We start from the raw sequence: 16,260 nt of genomic DNA on the forward strand, positions 1-16,260 counted from the left end.
AAAGACTCAACCATCAATAAGGCTGTCCTTGCTATCGCTAAGCTGAAGGGACGTGATGACTGGAATAGGTGGTCTATAAACCTCTGATTCGCAATGGGACACACCTGGGGCTACCTAGATGGAAGTCAGATTGAACCATCTGATAAAACAACGCCCAAACATGCAGAATGGGCTGAAGGAGAAAATAACACTTGCCGAAGACTATGGCTATCCCTCAGCGACTTGGTCCAAGACAATATTTTCCATCACTCTGAAAGTCCTGCAGCAATGCTATTCGATGCCTTGGAAAGTGCCTACCAGCAGACCAGCGCCTCCGCTAAATACTATGCCAGAACTAAGTATGGCGAGGCAAAGATCAGTGACTACGAATCCATCTTGGACTTCCTATCTGGTCTTATGAACCTTGCTCATGAAGTAAATAAACAAGTTCCCGGCAATCAAGGACAGATCGAAGATCAAATGATCGCCATGCAGCTCATCCATTCTCTCCCATCTTGCATGAGCACCCTGCAGACCATGCTCATCCAGAATGCTCCAGCAGCAACCAAGGACATGAGCTGGGATCTTGATAAGTTGAGGAGAGAAGTGGAAACTGAGGAGCTATGTGCCTGAGCCAATGGAATGGATCTTGGGACAAAGACTGGATTCTCGCCCACACCAAAGGCTCTTGCTGCGGAAGGCAACACAAAAGGAAGGAGGAATGATCCACCTTGGTTAATGCGCAAGTGTCAGGGGACAACTCCCGGGTCCCCATGACCCTCCCCTATGGCCCACAGCCTCAGGTCTGGCCAGCCCTATCCAGGGCACAATCCTACTGTGGGTCAGAGATGAGAAGGAAGTTAACTTCTCATCTTCCCACAGTGGCCACAATACATCGAAAACTTCCGGAGATATCCGGAAGTCACATGAGACCTGAGACCCGAGGTCCAGGCCATCCGGCCGCACTGAGCATCTGGCACAGGGTGCGTGCGGGGAGCGCAACAGCTGGGTGCAGTCGCAGGTGTGGGTGCGAGTGCGGGTGTGGATGCAGGTATGGGCTAGGTCAGGGTGTATGCCCTGACAGCAAGACATGCTGGGATTGTGGAAAGATGGGTCACCTTCGCATGAAATGCACAGCGACTGTCAGGGCCCGGCCCTCGTTCCGTGACGGGCCCAAGGGGATCCTCCGAGTCGCTGGGGTATCTAGTCCCAGTCCGAGGTCTTCAAACTCACTGAGGGGGCTAGCCCCAGCCTTCACAGGAAATGAGTTGAGAAGAAGGGTAACCTTCTCAACCTCCTGTGAAGCTGCTACAAATGGGAGCCGGGAACTATACAGTTTTCAGCTCTTTGCCGACTTTCCATAATTGGCACCCCCCCGTGGGAAGATTCTGGGCGAGTAACTCGCCCAGAACGTTCCCACGGTCTGCATGCACGCGGGATTGTGGAACAGTGAAGGGAAAAATAGGAGAAAATGGGGGAAGGGTACCTGAGGGTGTGTGGGGTCAGGGGCTGTGCCCTGACAGCGACGGAAGCTGAGAAGGAGGCCTACCAACAGAGGAAGGCTGCTGAAAAAGGAAATGTGAATGCTACCGAGGATTCCGAGGAAAGGGTCTTCTATGCAGAGTGTGTCATGAACACCGCATTAACCACCGATAATGGCACAGATAAGCCAAAGCCCTGGATTGTGGACTCAGGGTGCAGTAACCATTTCTGCCCAAACAAGAATGACTTTGTGGAATACACACCTTTTGACCCCCCATGCCAAATTGCTCTAGGAAATGATAGCTGTATCCCCTCTTTGGGAGAAGGCACCATTTTGATCGCCTGCATCGCTGGAGGGAAGTGCATCACCTGTCGAATCCAGAATGTGCAGTACATACCCAGCCTCAAGTATGGCCTCCTTTCTTGCAGGATGATGATTTGCCGAGGCCTCCAGGTTACCTTTGGCTCTGATGACGTCTGCAAGATTGAGAGAGCGAATGGAACACTGATCACCAAGATGCTAAAAGAATTTGCACCCATGTTCTATCTAAATCACCCATCCTCGCAGCTGACGACCATGGTTGGGAAAGCAAACCTGGCTGCAGAAGCCACCACCCCTTCATTCGACCTCCTACACAAACATCTCACCCATCCTGGAAAGGATGCATTGAAAGCAATGATAAAAAACAGATCGGTTTTGGGGATGGGAGAAGTTGGGGATGGCTTGAAGGATTTCGATTGCGAAGCATGCATCAAAGGGAAAATGATGAGGGGTTCTTTCAGGAGGGGACATGAGACTGCTGCTGAGAGACTGGGACGAGTGCATTCCGATGTCTGTGGACCGATGGACGTTGTAATGGGTCTATCACCACTAGACTCGAGACAGAAGAGAGGGGGAGGGTTGGAGTGGTTGCATGCACAGGTTTGTTGACTTGGAGTGGATTCTGCTACTCCTCACTGTCTGGCTAACTATACAGCTGGTCACGGTATCATGGAAGAATCCGAAAATGACAAATAAGGAAAGAACAATAAGAAAGAGAAACATTGGGCTCTAGTGACTAGAAATGGAATCAGAAAAATCAGGAAAAATAAGAAATATGCAGGAGAGAGCATTGGCTAAGGGTGGTAGAATCGCGGGATTTGGCTTGTTTATGGTACACCAGAAAATCCCCATTACAACGTGATGTCGCTTGGGAAGAGATGTTACTTCTGCATGCTCGTTGACGATAAAACAGGTTTTATCTGGTTCTATCCATGTTCACTCAAGTCAGACTTCACAGTGTGGTTCATCAAAATGGACACATACTTTGCGAACCAATATGGAACCCATGTCAAAACCTTAAGGACGGATAGGGGAGGTGAGTACTTGAACTCAACTCTGAAGGAATACTGTGGGGACAAAGGTATCACCATGGAACTGATGGTTCCACATACCCCTGAACAGAACGGAGTGGCCAAGCAGGCAAATTGAAAGATCTTGGATAAAGGATGCACATTACTGAAGGATGCCGAGGCCCCAGACTTCCTCTGGGCCAACGCCTTTGCCACAGCTGTCTATGCCATGAATCAAACGATTGACACTCACTTGAATATGTCAATGCCCTTTGAGCGCTTCCATGGGAAGATGTCAGGGGATGGACCCCGGGTCCCCATGACCCCTCTCTCTATAGCCCACAGCCTAATCTGTGAACAGCCCTGTCCAGGGCAATAACTACTGTGGGTAAGAAAGTGAGAAGAAGGTTAACTTCTCACTTTCCCACAGTGGCCCAATATGGCGAAAACTTCCGGGGATACCCGGAAGTCACATGAAGGTGGGATCCGGGGACCGGAGCATGCAGCACGGGAAGTGGAGCGGGTCCGGATGCGGGTCCGGGTCCGGGCTAAGTCAGGGTATGTGCCCTGACAGAAGAAGCCAAGCGTCACACACATGAGGGTATGGTTTGCTAACATGTTCATTCACCAACCAAAGGATCTGGGAGCACAAAAATTAGGAGAGAGAGGGCGGCCAGCCAAGTTTTTGGGGTACCCAGAAAGCTCTTCTGGATACAAGGCATATGATGAACGGACCCACAAAGTCGAGATTGTCCAATTGCCCATCTTCTGGGAAGAAGCGAAGGTCCAACCACGTGCCATCTTTGAGTCGAGGGCACATGACGACTCTGATGACAAGTCAGATGATTCAGATCGCCTGACAGATGTGGCACCCCCTGGACCCAGCCTACCTCTTGATCCTCTCACTGTAGATTCACCAGATCAGTCCCCTACGCCCCCTGCTGTACCCACTGCTGCCACTCAGCCCATTTCTCGACCACAGAGGGAGTGATGCCCACCTTATCGCTTCAATCCATCAGACTATGGTGCACATGGCTGGCATAAGGATGTGATCGCAAATGTGTATGAGGACTTCCTGAACGAGATGCCGATTGCGGTGACCATCACCATGGAAGATGTTCTGGACATTGTGTTAGATGAGGCCCACCTGGTGAACCCCATACTGACTAAGGATGCCAATTTGCCAGACACTCCAACCTTGCAAGAAGCCTTGGCTGGGCCCGAGCAGGAACAATGGCATGCTGCCATACTAGAAGAACTTGCTGCCATCCGAAATGCCGGCACCTGGGAACTTGTTGACCCATCCCCGAGTATCCATAACGTCATTGGCTGTCGATTTGTGCTTACCAAGAAGCATGGTGCTGATGGGGAGGTGACCCGTTTCAAGGCTCATCTGGTGGCTCAAGGTTTTGGTCAACAGGAAGGGATTGACTACTCGGAGACGTTCGCCCCTGTTGTAAAATCGGCCTCCCTACATGTCTTTCTTGCCATATGTGCCTGTCACGGTTGGAGGGTCCATCAGATGGACATCAAGTTGGCATATCTCAATGGGGTGATCTCAGAAGATATTTATATTTACATGCATCAACCAAAGGGGTACGAGGAAAAGGGGAGGGAACAAATGGTCGCAAAGCTTAAAAAGGGGCTCTATGGATTGAAGCAAGCTGGACAGGAGTGGTATGCAACCTTACATGACTTCTTGATTCAACTTGGATTTCATCGAACACATGCTGACCACTTGGTCTTTGTATTCAAACGAGGATGATCCATCATAATCATCCCTGTCTATGTTGATGAAAAACTGCTTACATCTATCCAAGACACCATTGGGGACCATTTTAAAGTCTCAAGCAAAGGGGAAGCATCATGGATCCTGGGGATCCGAGTTCACCAAGACATATCAGCCAGCATGCTATCGATTGACCAGTCGCAGTATATCAAGGTGTCAGGGGACGGACCCCGGGTCCCCATGACCCCTCTCTACAGTCCACAGTCTAGCCTGTAAACACAGCCCATCTCAGGGCATAACTACTGTGGGTAAGAAAGTGTATAGATAAATGAAGAGTAGGCTACACTTGCCTACTGTGGGTAAGAAAGTGAGAAGAAGGTTAACTTCTCACTTTCCCACAGTGGCCCCAATATGGCGAAAACTTCCGGGGATACCCGGAAGTCACATGAGGTGGGATCCGGGGTCGGATCATGCGGCGCGCGGAGCATGCGGCGCAGGAAGTGCGCGGGAAGTGGAGCGGGTCCGGACGCGGGTCCGGGTCCGGGCTAAGTCAGGGTATGTGCCCTGACACAAGGATATTCTCGCTCGATTCGACATGACAGATTGCACACCATGCACGCCATTACCTGCTGGGATACACTACAAACCGGTACCAACAGAAGACCATTTGAGAGTTTCCTCATACCTGTTAGATACTGATCCGGGGTCGGGCACCGAAGGTCACCGATGCGGACCGCTAAGGGCTGCGATGGCCACGATGCCTCAGACAAGGCCCGAGGGTAGGGCATTTGGCCTCAGCAACTCTAAAGGGAGTGCTGTGCCCCCTAGTTGTCTCTTGGCCCTCATTTCGAACTTACTGGGGCTGCCTTGTTGGGGTCAGGGCTTGGGGTCATGGTCAAGTCGATATTAGAGCTAAGGTACTATAATGTAGTATACAGGATATATATATGAAGGTGGAATGAATAGAAGCGGACCCGGGCCGAAGGCCGAAGGGTCCGGAAGCAAATAGGAACAAAGAGCGGGGTTGGCCGCACCACGGCCGGCAATGACCGAGGGTCAAAACAAACAATAACAGGTAAATAAACGAAGGGGTGTAGGGCCGCGATAGCGGTGATGGTATCATAGCGGAGTAGGCGATGTTGTGGAGTCATGCTAGGTCGGTACCAGAGGCGGACTCGGGGCAGGGGGGGTCGGTGTGGCTGTGGGGGAGTCAGCCAAGTGTAGGGGAGCCTAGGGGCGAGTGAGGGAGTGAGCAGGGAGCCCTCAGGGAGGATAGGGCTGAGGTCGGGGCTCGTGCTCGCGCTCGCACAGCAGGAATAGGCTCGGGCGGCATCGGGACGGGCGGCTAGCGGGCCGGAATGCATGGTCATGACAATACCCCTTCCTCGAAGTCATCGGATCTCTCATGTACACTGCTCTAGGAACCCGTCCAGATATCTGCGCATCCATGAGAGTGCTGGCACCATTTGCATCAACCTTTGGACAGGAACACATCAAGGGACTTAAGCACATAATGAAATATCTTGCGGGGACTATGAACCGAGGGATAGTATATACAGCTGGGAGCAGGGACCTTGTAGGTTACACCGATGCGGATTGGGCGAACGACGTGGTAAACAGAAAGTCAGTATCTGGATATGCCTTTCTTTTATCTGGGGGAGTGGTTTCGTGGATGTCAAAGCAGCAAGCTGGCATAGCATCATCTTCAACACACACGGAGTACGTTGCAGCAGCCAAAGCAGCCAAAAAAGTGGTCTGGCTTCGATAACTCCTGGAGGAATTACATGAAGGAATGCCCAGCCCAACTACGTTACATATTGATAACTGAGCTGCAAACCTACTTGCTCGAAACCCCATCAATCATGCCGCAACCAAAAGTATCGATGTTAGGTATCACTTCATACGGGAATGTGTTGCAGATGGAATGGTTGATCTGAAGCTCATTGGAACAAATGATATGGCAGCCGACATACTTACGAAGTCCTTAGTCAAGGTAAAGCATGATTGCTTCTGCCTGATGCTTGGGATGGAGTTCGTGGCCTAAATGGATGTGTGTACATTGGACTGTGGGGGAGTGTTAGAAGTTGCAGCCCAATGCCACTGGTGGTCAAGGGAGTCACCCAGGCCGGACATTCACGCTTTGGGAAGGGGAGGGGTGCTTTGACTCTTTGTCTTCATGCTTTTGTTTTCCATTTGTTGTCTACCACTCATGTTTCAGCTCAGTGGCATAGAATCATTACAAGATGTATATAAGGACCGGACTTGCGCTAGCAGTTGATACCTCACTAATCAAGGTATTGTGCTGTGCAGTTGTTACACAACATGCACTCCTAGCCAGAGTGTGGTCACACACACGTATTCTGAGACTTGGGGAAGCATTTAGCCAGAGGACCGCGGTAATAAAATCACGGGGAATCAACCATCGCAAACATGGGAGTTTTTGATTGAATTGTTCAACCCCCGTGCAACTGCTTAAACCCTTTGAAGATCTGCAGTACCGGTCATTTGATGAACAACTCCAGTCAACAAGGTCTAATGCGGTTAACTGATGAGCCTGAGCTTGGCTTTCTCATGCATTTCTATAGGAACATTTCTATGGATACTGACGTACTGAGCATGAATGATTCTCTGACTCATCCCCCTCACACTTCCCATGATCCTGTTCCTACACCTGCTCCAAATCTCTGACGTTTGAATTGCCCTAATGCCAGGAAATGCCCTATGCAACCTGATGAGGACCCGAAACTGAGTCTAGGTTCAAGACGAGTCAAATCTCTGGCACCTTTGCCGACGAACTCAGATTCAGTGGGTGACGTCGGGATGAACCAAGCTTCAGTGGGTGATAATCATACTCGGGATGAAGAACTTAACTTTGCCATTCTCAAAGATGTTGGTGAGTTTGCTCTTTCTGCTGAAGGCATCCCATGCAATTACCATGAAGCTATGGGCCGAAAAGACTCGGATGAATGGACAGCAGCTATTGTGGAAGAACATCAGAATCTTGTTCGGCGCGGAGTATTCGAGGAAGTGGACCTACCTCAAGGTATGAGAGTACATGATAGTTGTCTTGTTTTTGCGGAAAAGACGAACTCTGAGGGAGAAATAGTGAAGAAGAAAGTGCGATTAGTTGCAAAAGGCTTTACTGAAGAGCTAGGTGTGGATTATTTCCAGACATACTCACCAACGCTAGGTCAAATAATACTCAGTCTCGCGGTTGTGAATGCAATGAGAACTATAATTGGGTATATCTACCTAGAATGAAATAATACTAGGTGAAGATTTAGAATAAGTAAACGAGTGAACATAATAAAAGGTATACCAACCTCAGTCTCGCGGTTGTGAACGCAATGAGAACTGAGGGCATCAGCGAAGTAAACATCGAGCTTTTAAGCATTGATTACTCAAATGTAACAGGAGTGAAAATTATTACAAATAAAGGGAAGTGAAGCGACCAACAGGTCAGAAAAAGGAAGATAAATGCTAAATAAACATATAGTGATAAGACAGTAGAGACCGACTAGAAATAAACCTAACATCAATCATCGGGCGTCTCACCGAGATAATGTAGGTTGGGTATCCTTGCGCTAAAGCGTCGAACCAACCATTGCTGTCTTACAACAATTTCTGCCTTGGAATACTATAAAAATTCGTCGCATTGGCTCGCTTGATCTTTCAGCATGTTGTCAGGGCCCGGCCCTCATTCCGCAATGGGCCCAGGGGGATCCTCCGAGTCGCTGGGGGATCTAGTCCCAGCCCGAGATCTTCAAACTCACTGAGGGGGCTAGCCCCAGCCTTCACAGGAAATGAGTTGAGAAGAAGGGTAACCTTCTCAACCTCCTGTGAAGCTGCTACAAATGGGAGTCGGGAACTATACAGTTTTCGGCTCTTTGCCGACTTTCCATAATTGGCACCCCCCCGTGGGAAGATTCTGGGCGAGCTGCTCGCCCAGAACATTCCCACGGGTCTGCATGCATGCGGGATTGTGGAACAGTGAAGGGAAAAATAGGAGAAAATGGGGGAAGGGTACCTGAGGGTGTGTGGGGTCAGGGGCTGTGCCCTGACATCACCCCCCCTCTATGCCGCTTCGCCTCGAAGCGGCTGTGGTTCTTGGTTGGCAGGGTTCTTTTGTCCTTGCCGGTTTGGGGGCTTCCAGGTGGGTCTGGTGGAATTCCTTTATGAGGTCTGGGGAGTTCTCCAGGTTTTCCCTGGGGAGCCATTCATTTTCCGAGTTTGGCCAGCCCGAGAATTTGACAAAGTACCAGAGCTGTCCATATCGGTACCTGGAGTCCATGATTTTCTCCACCTCATACTCCTCTTCCCCATTTACAATGTCTGGGCCCGGGGGTGGGTCTGTCTGGCATTCAGCAATCCTGTCGGGGGCATAGGGGCGGATGTTCATGACCAAGACCACCGGGTGGATTCCCCTCTGCCAGGCTGTGAGCTGTAACTTTACCGCTGCTGGGGATACTACCTTAACAATCTGGAAGGGGCCAATCCACTTGTGGTCAAGTTTCTTGGTTGGCCGGTCTGTTGTGTAGTTCTGGGTGTTGAGCCAGACCTTGTCCCCGACTTGGTACACTGGTGCTGCTCTCTGGTTCCTATCGTAATACCGTACCATTTCATCTGCTGCATGCTTGTCAGGGACAGCTCCGAAAGCGGCAAGGTCCCTGCGCGCGGGACTCGGTGGGATGAATAGCGGCTGTGCGTAGCGGCAATCCCGTCGCAGGGTGAGCGTCCCTGACCACTTAGTCTGAAGTGGGAATATGAGTTATCGTTAAAAGGGGAGGCTACACTACTTGCCTGAAGTGGGAATATGAGAAGAAGGCTACTTCTTTGGTTCCCACTCCAGCCGCTATTATATACATGCGGGATCGGTCACGTGGGGGGCGCCACATCACCCCTGCACACAGCCATGGCTCTCCGGGTGTCTCCGCAGGAGATCCTGAGAGGGCTCGCTGTGGGTGTGGGGCGAGTGCGGCAGTGGTGGCGGCGATGTAGGGATGGTAAGATACAGGAGGGGAAATAGGCGTGCATGCCGGTGATACATTGAGCAGCGGGAAAGGTGGTCCATGTGAGAGAGAGAGAAAGAAAGAAAGGAAGAAAGGAGGAAAGGAGAAAGGAAGAGGGAGAAGCGGTGCGGAGTGGCGGTCGGGCGGGGCATGCCCTGACATCACCCCCTCCTTAAGCCGCTTCGCCTCGAAGTGGCTGGGCGGTCTTCTCTTTCTCTCCCTGGGGCATGGGGGTGCGTCTGATGGAAGTCTTCCACTAGGTCAGAGGCGTGGGTTAGGTGGTCGCATGCGAGCCACTGGTTCTCCGAGTTTGGCCAGCCGGTGTACTTTACCAAGTACCAGAGTTTCCAGCGTCACCATCTGGAGTCCAGAATTTTTTCGACCTCATACTCTTCTTCCCCATCTATGAGGTCCGGGCCTGGGCGTGGGTCGGCAGGGCATTCCGCGATTTCATCAGGGCGGTGCGGTCTGACGTTCGTCACGGACACGACTGGGTGGATCCCCTTCTGCCGTGCAGTGAGTCGGAGTTTGACAGCGGTGGGGGAGATGACTTTGGTGATCTTGAAGGGGCCAATCCACTTGTGGTCTAGCTTCTTGGTTGGACGGTCAGTCGTGTAGTTCTGGGTGCTAAGCCAGACCTGGTCGCCTTCTCGGTACGTAGGTGCTGCCCCGTGATTGCGGTCATAGTAGCGGGCCATCTCATCCGCCGCGTGCTCCAGCGCCGCCTTCGCCTCCTCTTGCATTTTCATCATTCTTGAGGAGAACGCATCTGCAGCTTCCACCTCGGACGTGCGTGTGGGCTCTGTCCCCATCCTGGGGTGTTGCCCGGTGTCAAGCTCGAAGGGGGTTCAGTGGGTAGTGGAGTCGAACTCCACTAGTGGGAGCCAGTCCGCCCAGTCGTCTTGGCAGTGGTTGACGAACACTCGAAGGTAGGCTTCTATCTCTTGGTTTACCCGCTCAGTTTGTCTGTCCGTCTGTGGGTGGTAGGGTGTTGAGGGGGTGAGCTTGACTCCGAGGAGGTCTGCGAGTTCCTTTGAGAAGTGGGAGACGAAGGCACTTCCTCTATCGCTGAGGATCTCTTCAGGTAGGCCATGGTGTCTCCAGACGTGTTCGAGGAAAAGCCATGTGATTCCCGCTGAATCCACCGTCGTCACCGTAGGGACCGCATGGATGCACTTGGATAGGCGGTCCACTACGACGAGAATGGCATTGTATCCCTTCGACTCGGGAAGCTCCCCTACCATGTCGACAGAGATCACTTGCCAGTGGCGTGCGGGGATTTTGTTCAGGATGAGCTTTCTGACCTTATGGGAGGGGAAGGACTTGATGCGGTTGCAGGTGTCACACCCACGCATGTACTGTCCTACATACTCTGCCATCCAGGGCCACCAGTAGTCACGGGAGACGAGTTCCAGGTTCTTCCATCGCCCTGGGTGCCCTGTCGCCCGCGCATCGTGGTGTAGCTGCACCAGGTCATGGCGGAGCTGCGGGTCCTTGGGGACGTATATTCTTCCCCTGTATAGGACTAGCTCCCCCTGTTTCTCCCATTCATCTGACCTAACTGTCCCCTCTCTGAGTTCTCGCATCGCCTTCACCACGCTCTCATCCAGGTCCTTTGCTCCGCGGATCCTCTCGAGGATGGTCATCTCTTCTCCTTCTACGGAGATCGCCTCTGTCACGCGGGTTTCGAACCAAGTTGGTTGGAGGAGTGTCAGCCCCTCGTTGTCGTCCTTACCTCTCGGGTGGTCGGTGTGGCGTGAGAGTGCATCTGGTTTCCCCATGAGCTTCCCTGGGCGGTGGATGAGGGTAAAGTGGAACTGGGAGAGGAAGAGCGACCACCGTGCTTGGCGCCGGTTCAGGCGCTGCACAGTGTGGAAGTACCCTAGATTGCAGTGGTCAGTGTAGACATCAACCTTCTCTTCTGCTCCTTGCAGGAAATGTCACCATTCCTCGAGGGCGCACACTATCGCGAGCATCTCCTTGTCATACACTTCATAGTTGCGTTCCACATCTGTGAAGCTCTTTGACATAAAGGCTACCAGGTGGAATTCTCCATCTGTCTGGAGCTGAGAGAGGATGGCGCCGGTTGCAAAGTTGGAAGTGTCACACTCGAGCTTGAAGTGGCCTGTGTCAGCGGGGAAGGCGAGGACGGGGGTGGAGGTGACGGCGTCTTTGAGGGCACGGAACGCGCAGTCCTCATCTGGTCCCCAGGCCCAAGTCTTCGTCTTGTGGGTTAATGCGTGGAGGGGGTGGGCTATCTCCGAGAAATCCTTGATGAACCAGCGGTAGAAGTTGACGAACCCCAGGAAGGACTGCACCTCTTTGACCTTAGTTGGGGTCGGCCAGTCGAGGACTCCGCAGATCTTCACGGGATCCATTGTGACGCTGCCCTCGGCGATGATGAGGCCGAGGTATTCGATTTGGGTCCGCTCAAACTTGCACTTCTCCAGCTTCAAGAAGAGCTTTCTTCTTCGCAGTGTTTCCAAAACCTCGCAGACAACCTTCCGGTGTTCTTCCAGGGTAGCGGTGAAGATCAGGATGTTGTCCATGTAACAGATGACAACCTCCCAGTCAATGAAGTCTCGGAGTATGTCATTCATCATGGTCTGGAATGTTGCTGGGGAGTTGCATAGGCCAAAGAACATGACGGTAGGCTCGAACAGCCCCCAGTTGGTCGAGAATGCCGCTTTCCATTCATCGCCGTCTTTGATGCGGACGTTATTGAACCCCCAGCGGAGGTCTAGCACTGAGAAGTACTTGGCATTTCGGAGGCGTGCAAGGACATCCGAGATGAGGGGGAGGGGGTATGAGTTCTTCACCATGATCTCGTTGAGCTTGCAGTAGTCTTGGACCAGGCATAACGACCCGTCCTTCTTCTTGACGAAGAAGACTGGCGCCCCCATCGGGGACTTGGACGGCCGTATGCGTCCGTTCCGCAGGTTTTCGTGGAGGAACTCGTCTAGTTCCTTCTGTTCTGGCCTTGACAGGGGAAGGTCCTCCCTCTAGGGAGTTTGGCCTCTGGTGCCAGGTCCATCATGTGGTCCCAAGGCTTCCTTCAAGAATACATCTCGGAAGTCTTGGTACTGCTCTGGCACCAGTGCCTCAAACTGTGTGGGTTCTGCCTCCGGCTCGCGGGCCTCCTGGGCCATCCGCTGCAATGGGGTCGTGATCGCTCTTAGCTTGTGTCCCCACCCCGGGGGGATGATAGCAGCGTAGATTCCATCCCCGGGCTCTATCGCGGGGTTTGAGTCGACTCGCGCTCATATCAACCAGCAGGATGTTGGGCAGTGGGACATGGTGACTTTCTGTCGTGTCCAGTCCACTTCCGGGTTGTGGTGTAGCAGCCACGAGTGTCCTATAATGAGGGACTGCCTCCCAAGGTTCGCAACGGCGAAGCGGGCCTGCTCCGTGTGTCGCCCGAACGTCAAGAGGGCCTCTAGCTCCTCGGTTATGGCTCCGTTCTCATTCGGGGTTCCGTCGACGTTGTGGACAGGGATGGGCTGAGGGAGTGGGGTCGTCTCAAGTCCGTGTTTTCGGACGAACTCGGGGCTCACGAAGTTCCCTGTAGCTCCGGAATCTAGGAGCGCCGACACAGAGATGCTGGCGAGGGACGTTAAGGCGGTCAGCTTCACGGCAAGGTTGAGGGATCTGGGGGGGTGCTTGGACAACACATAGATGGCGGGTGGCAGGACCGCTACCTCCGACGCCGTTTCTGGGGTTTCTCTCCCCTTGCTGGTTGAGGACGCGTTTTTCCTCTTCTTCTTGGCGATGACTCGGTGGAATTTAGATGTCGGCGCTGGGCTAGGCACCTCACGGTATCTACACGAGCTAGTACTATCGCCTACAGGCGGCCGGGGTGCATCCCTCACCGGTCGCCGTCCTGAAAATCCTCTTGGGCCTCCCCCTCCTGTCTTTCTCCCTCTGTCTCTGGTTCGTCCACCAGCTGTCTCCTCAGCCCCTCCATGAGTGCTCTGAGGTCTTCAGGGTGCATCCGTCGAGCTCGGTGGGTTTTCAGTTGTGGGCAATCCCGCGCAATGTGCCCTGGTGCGTCGCAGTTGTAACACAGCCTGTTTCGCCTCTGGTCGATCCTCGAGCAGTCGAGGTCCATGGGTTGTGGCCCTGTTCCTGCCGCGGGGCGGGGCGCAGGGGGCTGGGGTGCGGTGGCGGCAGGTGGGGGGCGTGGCTGCGGGAGAGTGGTGGGGAGTGGGGGTCTCGGGGGTAGGAGTGGGGGCCTGGCGGGGTGTTAGATACTGATCTGGGGTCGGGCACCGAAGGTCGCCGATGCGGACCGCTAAGGGCCGCGATGGCCGCGATGCCTCAGACAAGGCCCGAGGGTAGGGCATTTGGCCTCAGCAACTCTAAAGGGAGTGCTGTGCCCCCTAGTTGTCTCTTGGCCCTCATTTCGAACTTACTGGGGCTGCCTTGTTGGGGTCAGGGCTTGGGGTCGTGGTCAAGTCGATATTAGAGCTAAGGTACAATAAAGTATCATACAGGATATATATAGGAAGAAGAAATGAATGGAAGTGGACCCGGGCCGGAGGCCGAAGGGTCCGGAAGCAAACAAGAAGAAGGAGCGGGGTTGGCCGCATAGTGGCCGGCAATGACCGAGGGTCAAAACAAACAATAATAGATAAATAAAAGAAAGAGCGTAGGGCCGCGATAGCGGCGATGGTATCGTAGCGGCGCTGGACTCGGAGTCGGGCCGGAGTCGGGCACGGGGATGATAGCGGCCCTGTAGGGGCCAAGTGGGCGGGGTAGGGGAGTCGCGCTGGGCACGGTGCCGGAGGCAGACTCAGGGTGGGGAGGTTGGTGCAGCAGCGGGGGAGTCGGCCAAGTGTAGGGGAGCCTAGGGGCAAGCGGGGAAGTGAGCAGGGAGTCCTCAGGGAGGATAGGGCTGAGGTTGGGGCTCGCGCTCACGCTCGCATAGCGGGAACGGGCTCGGGCGGCATCGGGACGGGCGGCTAACGGGCCGGAATGCACGGCCGTGACACGGGGGCTAAGCGGGGTTGCGTTGCCTGGAAATGCCACCACTGGTTGTCAAGGAGGGTGGCCTCGCATTTCCACTCAGCCCAGGTTGTTGGCATGGGGCGGAGGCGGTAAATGCTCTCATGGAGGCAGGAGTTGATCGCCTGTTCGAAGCGATCTACTAGCCCCACGTCCCCTAGCCATGAGGCGGGTCCGAGGATCTCAAACTCCTGGATGATCTTATCCATGGAGTCGCTGCCCTGCCGCAGAGTGGCCAGCTTCTGTCTGGCTGTGGCCTCACGGTTCGGGTCCTGGAACATGGTGTCGAGTTCCGTGTTGAACTCGTCCATGGTGAGCTGGGGGGAGCCCATCGTCAGTAGCGCAATGGTGCACTGCATCGCCCATGCCCCTGCAGTCCCTCCCTTCATGTAGGACAGGACGAAAAGGATCTGGGAGAGGGCGTTGGGGAATTCCGCCGCTCGGACATGGAAATATATGCCACATTCGGCCTTGAAGCAGTCAAGGTCTTCGGCTGCTCCAGAGAAGGCGGTGGGGGGGGTGACTTTAGGCGGTTTGGGTCTGGGGGTGGGTGCAGGTGTCAGTGCGGGAGGCAGCGCTGGTGCAGGCGCAGCTGGGGGCTGGTTTTGAGCTTGGCTTTCTATGATGGCCTGGAGCTCTTGGAATCGGGACAGCAGTTCATTGTACTGCTCTTCAGTCACCATAGTGGGGGAGGTGGGGGAGATGAGGTTGAAGCCTTCTTCTGCTGTCAGGGACAGCTCCGAAAGCAGCGAGGTCCCTGCACGCGGGACTCGGTGGGACGAATAGTGGCTGTGCATAGCGATCCCGTCGCAGGGTGAGCGTCCCTGACCACTTAGTCTGAAGTGGGAATATGAGTTATCGTTAAAAGGGGAGGCTACACTACTTGCCTGAAGTGGGAATATGAGAAGAAGGCTACTTCTTCGGTTCCCACTCCAGCCGTTATTATATACATGTGGGATCGGTCACATGGGGGGCGCCACATCACCCCTGCACACAGCCACGGCTCTCCAGGTGTCTCCGCGGGAGATCCTGAGAGGGCCCGCTGTGGGTGCGGGGCGAGTGCAGCGGCGGTGGCGGCGATGTAGGGATGGTAAGATACAGGAGGGGAAATAGGTGTGCACACCGGTGATACATTGAGCAGCGGGAAAGGTGGTCCATGTGAGAGAGAGAGAAAGAAAGAAAGGAAGAAAGGAGGAAAGGAGAAAGGAAGAGGGAGAAGCGGTGCGGAGCGGGGGTCGGGCAGGGCATGCCCTGACAATGCTCCAGTGCCGCTTTTGCCTCCTCCTGCATTTTCATCATCCAAGAGGCAAAGTCATTAGCCCCTTCGACTTCGGATGTGCAGGTCAGCTCAGTTCCCATGCATGGATGCTGCCCAGAGTCAAGCTCAAAGGGGGTGCAATGGGTGGAGGAATGGATGCGGTTGTTGTATGCGAACTCAGCAAGTGGCAGCCAGTCAGCCCAGTCATCCTGTCTGTGGTTGACGAAGACCCGGAGGTAGGCTTCTATCTCCTGGTTGACTCGCTCGGTTTGGCCATCAGTTTGCAGGTGGTAGGCTGTTGAGGGGGCGAGTTTGATTCCTAGGAGGGCTGCCAGCTCTCTGGAGAAGTGGGAGACAAATGCACTGCCTCAGTCACTGAGCACCTCTTCTGGAAGGCCGTGGTGTCTCCAGACGTGCTCAAGGAAGAGCCGGGCTATGCCTGCTGAGTCTGCTGTGGTAACGGTAGG

The sequence above is a fragment of the Cantharellus anzutake genome (assembly GCF_015039405.1).
Source record: "Cantharellus anzutake strain C23 chromosome Unknown EI90scaffold_241, whole genome shotgun sequence".
Taxonomy (NCBI): Eukaryota; Fungi; Basidiomycota; class Agaricomycetes; order Cantharellales; family Hydnaceae; genus Cantharellus; species Cantharellus anzutake.